Source organism: Loxodonta africana, chromosome 12 (assembly GCF_030014295.1).
Source record: "Loxodonta africana isolate mLoxAfr1 chromosome 12, mLoxAfr1.hap2, whole genome shotgun sequence".
In the NCBI taxonomy this organism is placed as follows: Eukaryota; Metazoa; Chordata; class Mammalia; order Proboscidea; family Elephantidae; genus Loxodonta; species Loxodonta africana.
The window spans coordinates 20,108,291-20,124,223 of NC_087353.1; the positions used below are offsets into that span (position 1 = coordinate 20,108,291).

General features: G+C 46.4%; 1 protein-coding gene across 3 annotated transcripts in view; it reads left to right on the top strand.

Annotated features, from left to right (window-relative positions):
* HPCAL1 (hippocalcin like 1) overlaps positions 1-15,933 on the top strand; it is a 146,720-nt gene that overhangs the window by 85,937 nt on the left and 44,850 nt on the right. The gene's annotated exons all lie outside the window — the stretch shown is intronic.

Here is a 15,933-nt window from a genome sequence, read left to right on the forward strand (position 1 = left end):
TGCTGGGAGGGTGGGGTTGGCAGGGCATGGTCATGGTCAGCTGGCAGCCAGGACAGAGAGGCATGTGCTTTTTAAACAGGCGTTTACAGTTTCCTTGGTCTGGCTGTATCAGTGCCCATTGTAGAAAATGGGAAAAATGCAGAAAAGGAAAAAAGCAAATATAATCTGTTGTCTTGCAACTCAGATAATGGTAGCAGACATCTGGATCCATTTCTTCCAGTCAGCCGTGACTTACAGATAGTTGAAGAGACATAGACACATATTATAGCTGACTTCAAAAAAAAAAAAAAATTTTTATTTATTTCGGTGCCCACTTTTTCCCTTGAATATCATATCGTTCCGTTTTCCTGTGTCATGAAAAATTATTTGTAAACGTATCTTTTAACATCAAGTTGTAGGGGTTTGGGGTCTTGGACATGATTCAGTCCAGTTTTCTCATTTCATGGAAAGTGATTCTGTTTGGGGGAGATCAGGGCAGAGCTAGGAGTTGGGGCAAGAAGCCAGTTGTGGGCTCTCCCTGCCTGACCACGCTGCCCCCTTCAGCCAGCAGCGTATTCAAGGCTCTAGCGTGCAGGCCCCGTGACTGTCCATTTGGGCGGATGAGGGATTCTGAAGACTGGGTTTGAGGTGCAGCGCTGCCACTTTCAAAAACTCTGGGCCCTCCGTCTTTCTGTTTGTAAAATGACCTTGACTGCTTGTTTCTGAAAAAAACTCGACTGGTGATCTGCTTCTGAAAGTCAGCCAGTGAAAACCCTACAGCGCACAATGGCCTGATAAGCTACTAATCTTGGGGATGGCACAGGATCAGGCGCCCAGGGTCTCCATAAGTCGGGGGCCAACTCACCCACAGCTAACAACGACGACATTGATAGTGGCAGGCGCCAGAGACAGCTCTGAAGCTCTTGAGGGCTGCTAAACTTCATTCAGTACACACAGACCTGCCTTCCTTTCTTGGAAGACTGGGCTATCGGAGGCCAGCTGTGGACCTAGCACCTCAAATTCAACAGAGCCGTGGGCCAGCCCTCCTGCAGTTGTTTTGAGAACAAAGCAGAGAACCAGGAGCTGATAGTTAGACCTTGGCTACCACGCCTCTCCACATCTGCCATATGGCTTTGCCCAGACCACGTCACTGTTTTTATCCACCACTTTATAAGACATGGCGTGTGTATCAAATTGGTTGAGGATACAAAGCTAAACCAAACCCATTGCCGTTGAGTCAATTCCGACTCTTAGCAACCCTAAATGTCAGAGTAGAACTGCCCCATAGGGTTTCCAAAGAGCAGCTGGTGGACTTTAACTGCCAACCTTTTGGTTAGCAGCCAAGCTATTCAAATTCCAAAAACTGTAGTAGGTTGGAAGGATGAGCTGAAAATTAGATAAAATGTAACAGGGTTAAAGGTAGGCTTTGCACTCCTGTTTAAATATATATTTGTTCGTTCACGGGAGTACAGGTTTGCTAATGGTTTAAGTTCAAAAATAAAAATGAGAAGATTTGGGAGGCGTGAGCTTTTTCAGTTCAGCCACGCAGCCTCCTGAATTAGGAGCCGGGTGCAGGCCCAGTTGGGGGAAAACTCCCCAGGGAGTTGGGTGCGCCCTCTTGTTAGGAGCCAGCGCTGCAGCGGGAGCGTGAGTCCACTGACCCGGGGCCACCTGGAGGTATAGGCAGGAATTATAATTACCACAAAACAGCTCTGTACGATTTTAATTGCACAGCGCCCACAGCACTGAAGAGCAGGATAAAGTGCTGGTTGTGCAACGGTTGGGCTGCTTTTCCCCAGCAAATTTGCAATTTAAAAAGATAATCAAGCTCTCAGTCAGGAAGTGCAGGAGGTTCCCTTGGTCTGGAGACCCCAGGCTCCTATGCTCTGGGTATATGCAAAGAGGGTATGCAGCCAGGCCAGCGGAAAAACCACGTGTGCGTGTTCTCTGGGCCTGCCATCAGAGTGGGCGCACCCCGAGCCGGGTTAGAACCTGGAGAGTATATGGAGTGGGGACGGATCGGGTTATGTTGTGCCTTTTAATTGACTAGCCATTGGACTTTTTCCAGCCAGGCTGGCCATACCGGAACAAGTGTGCAGACCCTGTGCACTGGAGGCCCCCGGCTGTGATCTGTTCAGGCCCACTTCACATAGGAGCTGGGGGCGACAGCTGTGGTAGCCATTGAACTCCAGAGCACCCAGCTTTCCGTGGGACTGAGCTGCCCATCCAGGTGTGTGGGAGGTCTCAGGCAGTTCCCACAGGGTGGCTGCCTGTGCTGTACCCCTCTCCACTTGCACTCCCCCTCTCTCTGCATGGCTAACCCTCATTTAGCATTCAGGTTGGCATTTAGATGTCACCTCCTCTGAGAAGCCTTCCCTGATTCTTTTTGTAGAGTTGGAGGCCCCTCCGTGGGTTCCCGTACCGTCAAACACTCACCCTCCTCATGGCAGATATTATGGTGCCTGGTAATCTTCTGTGGCACTTATCACACTATGAGCTCCTTGAAAGCAGCAATTGTTCGGTTCACTTATTGCATTCCTGACGCCTAGTACGGTGCCTGGCACATAGTGGAAGTTCAAGTAAATGTACTTTGAACGAATGAAAGAATGCAAACAAGAAACTTAAATTCCAGCTTAGCAACCAACCCACCACCTTGAGAAGTTTCAAACGTGGTAACTACTGGCAGAAGCAGTTAGTCCGGGTCCCTGCATTTGTGCTGAGCAGAGGCAGCCTCCAGTCCTCACGGGGGTTAATGATCATAACGGGGTCCCAAGGGCCCCTGCAGGCCCTCTGTCTGGTGCCCTTGAAGTGGGCACCACCAGGGATGTCCAGGTGGGCCTTCAACTCAAGGAAAGAGCACCTAAGGGCTCCTTAAAGGATTTTTTTTTTTTTTATTGTCCTTTAGGTGAAAGTTTACAGAGCAAACTAGTCTCCCATTCAACAGTTCACATACAAATTGTTCTGTGTCATTGACTGCAATCCCGGCAATGTGTCAGCACTCTCCCCATTACTGCCCTGAGTTTCCCATTTCCATTTGTCTGGTTTTCCTGCCCCTTCCTGCCTTCTCATCTTTGCTTTTGGGCAGATGTTGTCCTTTTGGTCTCATGTAGATGATTGTTCTAAGGAGCACTTTCCTCACAGGTGTTATTGTTTATTTTACAGGCCAGCCTATTATTTGGGTGAAAGGTAATCCCCAGGAGTGGCTTCAGTTCCACGTTAGAAGGGTGTCTAAGGGCCATAGTCTCGGGTGTTCCTCCAGTCTCTATCAGACCAGTAAGTCTGGGCTTTTTTATGAATTTAAGTTTTGTTCAACATTTTTTTCCCCATTCTAATTGGGACCTTCTATTGTGATCCTGGTCAGAGTGGTCAGCAGTGATAGCCAGGCACCATCTAGTTCTTCTGGTCTCAGGCTAGTGGAGGCTGTGGTTCCTGTGGTCCATTAGTCCTTTGGATTAATTGCTTTCTTGAGTCTTTGGTTTTCTTCATTCTCTTTTGCTCTGGACAGAAAGAGACCAAGAGTCGTATCTTTGAAGACTGTTTGCAGGCTTTTAAGACCCCAGACTCTACTCACCAAAGTAGGATGTAGAACATTGTCTTTTTGAACTATATTGACAATTGATCTAGATGTCCCCCGAGACTATGGTCCTTGCCTTCAAGCCCAGTAACTCAGGCCTGTGAGATGTTTGGTTATGTCTAGGTTGTTTCCGTGACTATGCCCCCTGTGTGCTCTATTGCATATACGAATATTCATGCAGCATATACAAATATATATGTAGAAATATCCACAGCCAAACCTGTATGTGCCTGTGGATTTACTCCCATATGCCCTCACACACCTTGCAGGGTTGTATGTTATAGTATTTACCATAGCTGTCTTTTATTCTTGTGTAACCTCCCAGCATCTTTCCTTGCCTTGGCCATTGTCTTAGCAATCTAGTGCTGCTGTAACAGAAATACCACAAGTAGCTGGCTTTAACAAGGAGAAGTTTATTTTCTCACAGTAAGGTAGGCTAAAAGTCCGAATTCAGGGCGTCAGCTCCAAGGGAAGGCTTTCTCTCTCGATTGGCCTTCTAATCAATCTTCCCCCAGACTAGGAGCTTCTCTGTGCAGGGACCCCAGGTTCAAAGGACACACTCTGCTCCTGGGCACAGCTTTCTTGGTGATTTGAGGTCCCCCCTCTCTGCTTGCTTCAGTTTTCTTTTTATTTCTTGAGAGATAAAAGATGGTGCAGGCCACACCCCAGGGAAACTCCCTTTACATTGGATCAGGGATGAGACCTGGGTAAGGGTGTTACAATCCCACCCTGTGTTAGTTATCTTGTGCTAACAGAAATACCACAAGTGGATGGCTTTAACAAAGAAAAATTTATTTTCTCACAGTCTGGTAGATTACAAGTCCAAAACCAGGGCACTGGCTCCAGGGGAAGGCTTTTCCTCTCTATTGGCTCTGGAGGAAGGTCCTCGTGCTCAATATTCCGCTGGTCGTGGAGCTTCTCAGGCACAGGGACCCCATGCCCAAAGGACAGGCTCTGCTCCTGGTGCTGCTTTCTTGGTGGTATGAGGACCCTAACTCTCTGCTTGCTTCCCTTTTCTTTTATCTCTTGAGAGGTAAAATGTGGAGCAAGCCACACCCCAAGGAAACTCCCTTTACCTTGGATCTGGGATGTGACCTGGGCAAAGGTGGTATTTCAGTCCCACCCTAATCCTCTCAGCATAAAATTACAGTCACAAAATGGAGGACAACCACACATGGCCTAACCAAGTTGATACACATATTTTTTGGGGGACATAATTCAATACATGATACACCCTAATCCTCTTTAACATAAAAGTACAATCACAAAATGGAGGACAACTATACAATACTGGGAATCATGGCCTAACCAAGTTGACACATTTTTGGGGGGGCGTAATTCAATCCTATCATGGGAAACCCTGGTGGTGTAGTGGTTAAGTGCTACGGCTGCTAACCAAGAAGAGGTCGTCAGTTCAAATCCACCAGGTGCTCCTTGGAAACTCTATGGGGCAGTTCTACTCTGTCCTCTAGGGTCACTATGAGTCGGAATCAACTCAAAGGCAGTGGGTATAGTGGGTAATTCAATCCATGACGGTCACGTTGTGCTGACTTTCACCTTGTTGTGTATTGCCTTTCCCTTCAGCAAAGTCAGCACGAGTCTACTATCTAGTTAGTGATTTTCCCTCCTTCCCCCTCCCATCCCTGGGAACCATCAAAAAGTGTTTCTTTCTGTGTGTAAACCTTTTGTTGACTTTTTGTAATAGTGGTCTCATACAGTATTTGTCCTTTCATGATTGACTTATTTCACGCAGCACAAGTTCCTTCAGATCCACCCATGTCGTGAGTTATTTCACAGATTCATCATTATTCTTTATCACTGTGCAGTACTCCATTGTGTGTATGTACCATAGTTTGTTTATCCATTCATCTGTTGATGGACATTTAGGTTGTTTCCAACTTTTTGCTATTGTGAATAATGCTTCAGCAAACATGGGTGTGCATATGTCTGTTTGTGTCATGGTTCTTATTTCTCTAGGGTATATACCTAGGAGTGGGATTGCTAGATTAAGGGATTCCTTAAGGATTTCAGGTTGTGCTTTGAACAACTATTTAGACATTAGCAGGAAAAGCCCTGCACAGGGACCTCATGCTTCCCCTTCTAGCTGTGTGACTTCAAGAAATTCTCCTTACTTCTTGGAGCCTAGGTTCCCACATGGAGAGGACTGAAAGATGTGTTAGTTACCTAGCGCTGCTATTATAGAAATACCACAGGTGGATGGCTTTAGCAAACAGAAATTTATTCTCTCACAATCTAGGAGGCTAGAAGTCCAAATTCAGGGCACCAGCCCCAGGGGAAGGCTTTCTCTCTTTGTTGGCTCTGGGGGAAGGTTCTTGTCATCAATTTTTCCTTGGTCTAGGAATTTCTCAGTGCAGGGACCCTGGGTCCAAAGGACACACTCTGCTCCTGGCTGTTCTTGCTTGGTGTTGATGACGTCCCCCTTCTCTCTGCTGGCTACTCTTGTTTATATCTCAAAAGAGATTGACTCAAGATGCAACCTAATCCTGTAGATTGAGTCCTGCCTTATTAACATAACTGCCTCTAATCCTGGCTCAGTAACATCATAGAGGTTAGGATTTACAACACATAGGATAATCACATCAGATCACAAAATGGTGGACAGCCATGCAATAATGAGAATCATGGCCTAGCCAAGATGGCACACATTTTTGGGGGGACACAATTCAATCCATAACAAACGACAAAGTGGAAATGGAAGATTGTAATCTGTATGCCATCTAGAGGGAATTTCCCTTGTGGTTTGACATTGAGTTTAGACTTTGCTTTTGACTGGTAGGACAGGACTGTAGGCATTGTGCCTCGTCAGTATATCTTTCTTATGAGCGACTTTTGGGTGTCCTGACACCCTTCTTTTAAACTCCTGCCAAGGTTCCATTATCCCATACCGCCCAAACATGAGGTCACTGAGGCTCTCGGATAGGACATTTTGAGTCTTTCATCTACAATAAAGACCGGTCCTGTGTGATTGTAAAGAAAAAAAAAAATACCCCTTAATTATTGTAGGATCCCCCTTATGTGAAATATCTAGAATAGGCAAATATATAGAGACCAGAGTTTATTTTTGATTCCTAGGTGAGGGAGAGAGGAGGAAAGAGGGAGTCATTGCTTGGGGAGGGACACTGAGCTTCTGTTAAGGCTGATGGAAAAGTGTGGAAACAGGTAGTGGCGATGGTTGTACAACATGATGAATGTAACTAATGTCACTGAGTTGTACATATAAAAAATGATCAAGTGGCAAATTCAACACGATACTTAAAGGGACCACACGCACACTAGTGTATTGAGTGCCATGCTCCCTAAAACACATCTACGAGAAGAGGGGCTAGAATAGAGCTGCTTCTACATGCATCTTGACCAGGCACCTTATGCCTCATCTTCCCACCCTGTTCCTCTGTGAAGCTGTGTGTAAAACATGTGTGTGTCTGGCTGTTGTTGCTAAGAGTGGTCTCCACAACAAACAAGCCATAAAAGCGGCACATTTTCCTGGTTCTGCCCAGCCACACAACAGGGATCTAAACACTCTTCTTGAACACTTGAAACTCCGTTTCCTAAAGCCTCTTCCTGTTTAAGAAAAATATGTGGACTTCCTTGTGCAAGGCATTCTGAAGCACTGAGTGTGTGGGGTGGCTCTGGAGGACCTTACTACCCTTTATTTGGGAATGAGGAGTGTGGTTCGCTCTGCTTGCCCTTTGCCCCTAGAGCCTGGTAGCAGTTGCTAGATAAATACAAAACCAAAAACCAAACCCATTGCCATCAAGTCAATTCCGACTCATAGTGACTCTATAGGACAGAGTAGAGCTGCCCCATAGGGTTTCCAGGGAGTGACTGGTGGATACAAACAGCCAACCTTTTGGTTAGCAGCTGAGCTCTTAACCTCTGCGCCACCAAGACTTCAGATAAATGCAACATTTGATCATTAGGGGAATATACTTATGTCAGGGTTTCTTCGCCTTGGCACTGTTGACATTAAAAAAAAAATTAGGGCTGGATAATTTGTTTTGATAGAGGCTGTCCTGTGCATTGCAGGATGTATAGCAGCACCCCTGGTCTCCACCCACTAGATGCTAATGTTGTCATTGTTAGGTACCCCCGAGTAGATTTCCACTCCTAGCAGCCCTATGTGACATTGTGGAACTGCTCCATAGAGTTTTCTAGGCTGTAATCTTTACGGGAGCAGATCGCCAGGTCTTTCTCCCGCAGAGCTGGCTGGGTAAGTTCGAACACCTTTCAGTTAAGCAGCTGAGCCCTTAACTGTTTATCCACCAGGGCTCCTATAAAAAACAACAACAACAACAAAAAAAAAAACCAAGGCCATTACCGTTGAGTTGATTCCGACTCATAGTGACCCTATAGGACAGAACAGAACTCCCTCATAACGTTTCCAAGGAGCGCCTGGAGGATTTGAACTGCCAACCTTTAGGTTAGCAGCGAAACGCTTAACCACTATGCCTATAAACCAAAAAAAAAAAAAAAACCAAACCCAGTGCCGTCGAGTTGATTCCAACTCATAGCAACCCTATAGGACAGAGTAGAACTGCCCCATAGAGTTTCCAAGGAGCTCCTGGAAGATTTGAACTGCCGACCCTTTGGTTAGCAGCCATAGCACTTAACTACTACGCCACCAGGGTTTCCACTATGCCAATAATACCCAGCAATGTCTCCAGACATTGTCAAATGCCTCCAGAGGGTCTAAATCGCTCTTGGTTAAAAACCACTGATTTGCGTGTATACACACACACACACAGTGCCTTTTATTGTTAAATTGTGGATCAGCAAGCTTGACCGTGGCTGGAACCAGCTACCTGCTACTTACCCCCACCCTTAAAAATAAACTTCCACATTCAGTAAATAGTAAAATTTGTTGGACCAATGAAGAGCCTCATGACTGTCATTACTGAAACTTGTACCAGTGAATATTAACAAAGACAATTCAAAATGTAGAATCACAGTGATTTAGCAGTTTTTGGCCAGTCTGTGAAAAGGTGACGTTTTCAATGATTTTACCCATTTGTAATGTTAAAAAAAAAAAAGATTCTGTAACACTCCTTGAACTCAGCAGACATGGCTCTGCCAGCATGCTTGTCCGTTTCCCACTTTTGCCTCTTGGAACATAGGCCAAATAAAATCTTTCTTCTTGCTTTAAAAAAAAGAAGATAAATAAACTTCCAATCATAGGGAGATAGCTCAACAACTACAGACCTCCCCTTTCAGGTGGTGGTGGTGGTGGGGGAGGCTGGCTAGGGAAGGAGAGGGGTGGGAACCCAGGCTGGAAGTCAGACCAGATAAGCCCGTCTCCCAAGGAGGGAGAGAGGCTGGGGAAGTCTGGAAATGTTACTCTTGCTAAAGACCTCTCGTGAAACCTCCCTCATCACATCCACAAGGAGAAATGTTTCGTGTTAAACACCAGCCTGGAGCAGTTAAGCAGAATGAGCTATCAGTCTAATGTGATCCTGTCTCATTCATTCACTAATTGATTCACTCCACACAGTTTTGTTGCGTTGGCTCTGGGCCATGAGTGTGGTGGGTTATCGTGGGCACAAGGCTAAGACCCCTTCCCCTCTAACAGCTCCCTCCCTCGTGGAGCCACAGACACTAATCAACAAATCCCAGAAAAATGATATTTTATCAGTGGCAGAGTATGGTGAGGGAGCTGAGAAGGTTTCCCTGAGGGAGAGAGCAATAGAGAGCTAGGATCTGGAGGAAGGGTAGTTCACTGGGGAGTTAGGGAAAGTTCCAGGCAGAGGAAATGGCCCTGGGTTGGGGTACGGGGAGTGAGCTTGACGCTTTAAAAAAAAGCTTCACGATTGTGGAGTTAGCTTAGCAGACTGGGATCAAGCATATAAAAATGGAGACTAGAGGCTATGCAAAGACTCAGCTATAGGGCCATCTGCCCAGCACTGGTGTGTGTACGTTGCTTTGCCAGTGTTCTTTCATGTTGTCCTCCCAATAACCCATGGGGACAACCGGGACCTGGAGCTGCTGAGAGCCTGAGGCAGGGCTGTCCAGTGGTTGGAGTCTGTCTGGGAGGTGATGGTGTCCCAGGCAGGCGGCCCCAGGACTTGAGCACTTCTATTTGTAGCCTCTCCCTTGGGAAATTGAGGATCACCTCAGGGCACTTGTTGGAATGTTAGGGCCTTGGGCTAACTCCCAGCGATTATCAGGGGCCCTGCTCAGGAATCTGCATTCTAGTAAGCACCGTGTGCCTCTAGGCTTAGTTTCCCTGACAGGGAGGAATAATTTGGATCCGGGAGTGGGGAGCACTAAGGAGGCTGTGGTTAAAGGGGGTTCCTTTCCTCGAGTTCCTTTGGTACAAACCCTTTCTCCACAAGAGCCGACACCTTTCTTCCAGGTCAGGTTGAGATGTCATTTTCAGTTTAATGTGCTGGGTTCATCTCACTGGTGGATGGAGAATGGGAGGAAGTGTGGGCAGGTCCTGGGCGAGCTGTTTCACGCAGGGAGATACCGGAGCCTGGTGGCGCCCAGCCTGAGCGGCTGTCGCTGACAGGCTTCACTGATCTACTCTGGTGTGTGTGGTGCAGCTACTGCCTCAGGAGCCCAGCGGCTGCTCATTTGTGGAGAATGAATAATTTATTTCTGTTTTCAGATGACTTATTCCTTTGTCACAGATACTGCCAACAAGCTCTCGTATGTTCTGTAGGCTACTGATTAAGCGGCTTCAGCAGGAGAACTAGAACTTTCCTTAATCCCTCACCAGCCCGGGAATCCTGTTTCCAGGCTCTTGGTCTGCAGACTGCATTTCGTAGAGTCCAGATTTTCTTTACTTGGGTGTTATACTTTATCATCTCTTCATGAGGAAACTAGGCTTTCCTGGAGGCACAGTGGTTAAGAGCTCAGCTGCTAACCCAAGAGTCTGTAGTTCGAATCCACCAGCCATTCCTTGGAAACCTTGTGGGGCAGTTCTGTTTTGTCCTGTAGGGTCGCTATGAGTCCGAATCAACTCCACAGCAATGGGTTGGGTTTTGGTCTTAGTCACTTGCTTCAGAAAGCAAGGCCCCAGAGCACTACGAGCCCTGAGGGTTGGCTAGTAATTAGGACATTAATGCCAATAACGTGGTGGAGTTCTTTTTCACAGGGAGGGTTTGTTTTCAATCTCTGTATGTGACAAGGCGAAAAACCATACTGGTCACAATCACCCTCCAACACCTCAGATTTTCACATGCACCAGGCTCACATCCCGCCCATAATGCCTCCCTGACATTAGCTGTCCATCCTACCCAGGCTATCAAGTTGACAGTTCTCTAAGTCCATTGCCCAAGAGCCCACCATGACTCCCTCTTGCCGAAAGCAGCCTGAATTCCAGTATCCAAAGCCCTCCATGATCTGGCTCTGTCATTCCTCCCCTGCCTCATCTCCCACTGTTTCTTGCTATGAGCTGCCTACTCACTGGTTCATTCATTCAACGTTTACTGCTCCGGGTGCTGTGCAGGGTGCTGGGAGACACAATGAGCAAGACATAATGGCCCTGCCCTCAGGAGCACAAACAAATGGGTTACAAGCAGACCATCACAGGGACCCCCAGTATGCTGGGAACTGTGGGGAAGGCCACTGTGAAAGAATAGTCTCAGAATTGTTAGCACCTTTTATCTGCTACTCTTAGAGCGACTGAGGCCTCCAGTGGGTGGCTGGACTGGGGCCTGATTGTAAAGGGCCTCGAGTGCTAAGCCACAGTGGTCTGCAGACACCTAGATCCTGGTGTGAAGAGGCCCCTTGGCACTCAGGATGGCCCGGGAGCCCTTCTGCTTGTCAGCCTGCTCATCCTTCCCTCCTCTTCACAGACTCATCTCAGTCCCCGCCTACTTGCACTGCCTTGCATTCCATCACTGAATTACACTTAAATACTTAATTAGTGCCACTTTCCTTACTCCTTTATTACTCCTTGAGGGCAAGGTTTCATCTCTGGCATCCCCCACTTGGCAGGGCACCGTGCCCAGCATGTGGCCCCAGCTGCCCCTCAGTGGCTAAGTGCACAGCCTCAGGGCCAAGGAGACTCAGGTTTAGTTCTTGGTGCAGCACTGGCTAGCTGTGTGATCTTGGGCAAGTGGCTTAACTTCTCTGAGCCTCCGGTTTCCCATCTGTAGATTAAGGGCAATGGTCCCCTTCTTGTGCAGGTACCTATGGGGGGGTGTGTGCAGTGGTGTATGTATGGAAATACTGGTCTCATAAAATGAGTTGGGAAGTATTCCTACCTCTTTCGTTTTTCAGAAGACTTTGTGAAGAATTGGTATTATTCTTTATTTTTTACTGTGGGAAATTATTTTATACAACGAAACATTTGCCATTTCAGCCATTTTCACACGTACAACTCAGTGACGTTAATTATGTTCCCTATGTTGTGCAATCATTACTACTGCCCATTTCTAAATGTTTCCATCCCTCTTAACGGGAACTCAGTGCCCCTTAAGCAATAACCCCCATTTCTGGCTCCGACTTGCTCCTGGTAACCACTAATAAACTTTGGTCTCTAGTCATTTACTATTCTAGATATTTCACGTAAGTGGGACCATAAAATGTCTGTCCTTTTGTGTCTGACTTATTGCATTAAGCATAATGTTTTCAAGGTTCATCAATGTCGTGGCGTGTATCAAAACTACATTTCTTTTATGGTTGAGTAATATAACATCCATTGAACATATTTACCACATTTTGTTTATCCATCCATCTGTGGTAGACAGTTGGGTTGTTTCCACCTTTTAGCTATTTGAATAAGGCTGCAGTGAACATCCGTGTACATGTGTCTGTTTGAGTCCTGCTTTCCAGTCCTTTGGGTATATACCTAAGAGTGGAGTTGCTGAGTCATATGGTCATTCCATGTTTGACTTTTTGAGGAACCACCAAATTGTTTTCCACAACAGCTACACCATTTTACATTCCCAGCAGCAATGGATGAGCATTCCAGTTTCTCCAAATTCTCACCAACACATGTTGTTTTCCATTTTTCTGATAATGGCCATCCTAGTGGGGTGAAGTGGTATCCCATTGTGGTTTTCATTTGCATCTTCCTAATGACTAATGACGCTGAGCATCTTTTCATGTGCTTATTGTCCATTTGTATATCTTCTTTGGAAGTCCTTTGCCCATTTTTTTAAATTGGATTGTTTGTCTTTTTGTTGTTGGGTTTTAGGAGTTCTTTATATATTCTTGATATTAAACACTTATCAGATATAAAACCAAAAAAACCAAACCCACTGTCGTTGAGTGGATTCCGACTCATAGTGACCCTATAGGACAAAGTAGAACCACCCTATAGAGTTTCTAAGGAGCGCCTGATGGACTTGAACTGCCAACCTTTGGGTTAGCAGCTGTAGCACTTAACCACTACTCCACCAGGGTACATGATATATGATTCCTAAATATTTGCCTCCATTCTGCAGGTTGTCTCCTCACTTTGTTGATAAAGTCATTTGATACACAAAAGTTTTTAATTTTGACGAAGTCCAGTTTATCTATTTTGTCTTTTGTTGCTTGTGCTTTCTGTGACATATTAATTCTTCTTTAATTGGTTGATAGAACTCAGTGGTGAAGCTGTCTGGGCCGGCTCTATTATGACTAATTCAGTCTCTTCACTTATTACAGGTTATTGAAATTGTCTGTTTCTTCTTCAGTCAGTTTTGGTAGTTTGTGGCTTTCTAAGAATTTATCCATTTCATCTAACTTACCTAATTTTTGGGCATATGATTTGTACATAGCATTCCTTTATAATTTGTTTCTGTAAGGTCTGTAGTAATGTCACTTCTTTCATTTCTGATTCTAGTAATTTGAGTCTTCTCTCATTTTTTCTTGGTTAGTCTAGCTAAAGATTGGTTAATTTTGTTGATGTTTTCAAAGAATCATTTTGTGATGATGGTGTATGTATGGAATGTGACCTGAGGTAGACCTTAAATGGTAGATCGAGATTTTTGCATAAAGGCCTAGTAGCTTGAAAAGTGCTTCTATATGAACTCATTCTCTCACTTGGTCCTCACAGCAACCTTAGGAATTCATGGAGAGGGAATGGAATTCCCATTTTATAGATGAGGAAGGAGACCCAGAAAGAATTCATCAGGAACATGGTGGCCAATGTTCTGTGAGCAGAGGACCCAGCTCCCTGCAAGTTTCCTGCCCTCAGCGACCTGGGCTTGTGGTCACACTGGTCACGAGGGGAATGGGCTCTGGGTAAGTGCAGTAAAGGGCGCTCCATACACTTCCCCTTCTGCTCTCCACCTGTAAGGTATAAGAGCAAGGGAGGCTCCAGCCTGGTTCTACAGCCAGAGAACAGAGAGCCAAGGGGTGCTCATTCTACAGGGTTCTGTCCAACTGTCACCTCAGCGAGGACTTCTTTGACCCCCTATTTAGACTTACACCCCTCCTCCCCCTAGCCACCTCCCCTGTTTTATTTTTCTTTGTGCAGTTTTATTCTTCTTTGTGCAGTTTTATTCATCACAGTATGTACCATGCATAAATAGAATGTAAGCTCCATGAGGCAGGGCTCTTGTGCCTGCCAAGTAGGCCAGGCTTATGGAGTGCTGGTTGAGTGAATGGAGGAGTACATGTTGGAGAGGCTTCACACCTGGGAACCAGAACCTGGGGTGTGCACCTGGGGATGGCCAGGAACTTCCTTCCCGTAGAAATGGCTATACGGACACACCAAGTAACCGCCTTTGGGAGTGATGAAGGTACATTCCGAAACCCACAGTTCTCCTTCTCTTTCTGGCCTCATGGCTTTAGGCAGGAGTACCTGAGTGGTACAGTTAGTGCACTTGACTGCTAACTGAACGGTTGGACGTTTGAGTCCACCCAGAAGAAAGACCTGGCAATCTACTTCCAAAAAATCAGCCATTGAAAACCCTGTGGAGTACAATTCTACTCCAACACACGTGGGGTCTACGTGAGTTGAAATCGACTTGTTGGCAACTGATTTGGCTTGGTTTTGGCTTTAGGCAAGACCCATAACTTCTGTGGGCCTTAATGTTCTCATCCATCAAGTGGGTTAAGACTAATCCTCACCTCCCAGGGCTGAGGTCATGGATATGAACTCTTGCTACCGTTCACTGGGGCATCTAATTTCCATGGGCTTTGGGGGGGAAAGGCAGTATTAATAACTGGTTCCAAACTTTACACCTGTAGGTCCTTCCTCTCTCTCCTCCGACATTGTTATTAATGAAATTCTCAGAACATGTAACAGTGGTCCTTGGAGAGGCCTGTGGCCCCAGCTAATGTGACAGGTGACCAGCATATGGCCTGAGCACCTCTGGAAGGAGCAATTGTCCAGGTGTCCATATCTTCGCATCCCTGCCCAGGAAACGAAAGTGCCTGGAGTTTTGCCCAGGGTTTTGAACTGGTTCATTCAGGTACAACCTTCTGCTGAGAATTTACGTTCTAACGCATTCCCAGGAGATGCTAATGCTGCTGGTTGGGGGCCCAATTCTGAGAATCACTAGTAGAGAAGTGGTTCTCAAAATCTATTATACAAAAGAATCACCCAGGGAACTTGTTAAACTGTAGATTCTGATTCAGTATATCTGGAGTGGAAATGCAGAGTCTCAACAGGGGTTCGAGCCAGAATGAACTGGTTCAAAGCCCTGGTTTTGTCTGCTGACACCATGCTCTGTGATCTTGGGTAAAAGCCTTTTCTCTGGGAGCATCTATTTGCTCAGCTGAAAAATGAAAGGGTTAGACCAGGTTGGTGGTTTTCTTCTTTGCAGCTGAACCTTTTTACCTCCCAAGTGAACTCATGCGTGGAGCCCAATATACAAAGCACATGAAATGGCCCTGCAGACCGTGGAGGGAGGCCTGCGGCTTCTCTTCCTCGCCCCACAGCTCTGCCATCAGCACCTCCGGGGGACCCTTATCCTCTCAGGGACGGTTGGAGATTTCCGGTCTAGGATTTCTAGGGTCTTCTCGGCTGCAAAAGTCTGAGGTGTATCTGTGGGCCGAAACGCTCCCCAAAATAGAAATTGCTGGACTGGGTTTGGATTTATCGTTCTCTGGCTCCCCGGGGTCCATCAATGATCCCCCACAGATGCCTCGTTGTTTTGATGTTGGCAAAGGTTTGTTTTATCTCCTTCCTTCCAGAACAGGAGACGCCTCAGACACCGCCCCAGAAGAGCAAGCTTTTATGGCCCTGGTGCAGGGGTTGGTGGCAGCAGGGAGCCGGGCTGTGGGGACCGTGGCTGGGGACTCAGGAAGTTCCAAGAATTCCGTAAATGGGCAACAAGCCATTTTATTTCCTTTCCTCCCTGTGGAGAGTCATGAGTGAGCCAGCTTGAGTTTTGTGTCTTGAGAAAATGCAGGACCTTTAGAAGTGACCTTTCCCACCCACCACTGGGAGAGAGCTGTCGGGTCTGAAGGACGCCCACATC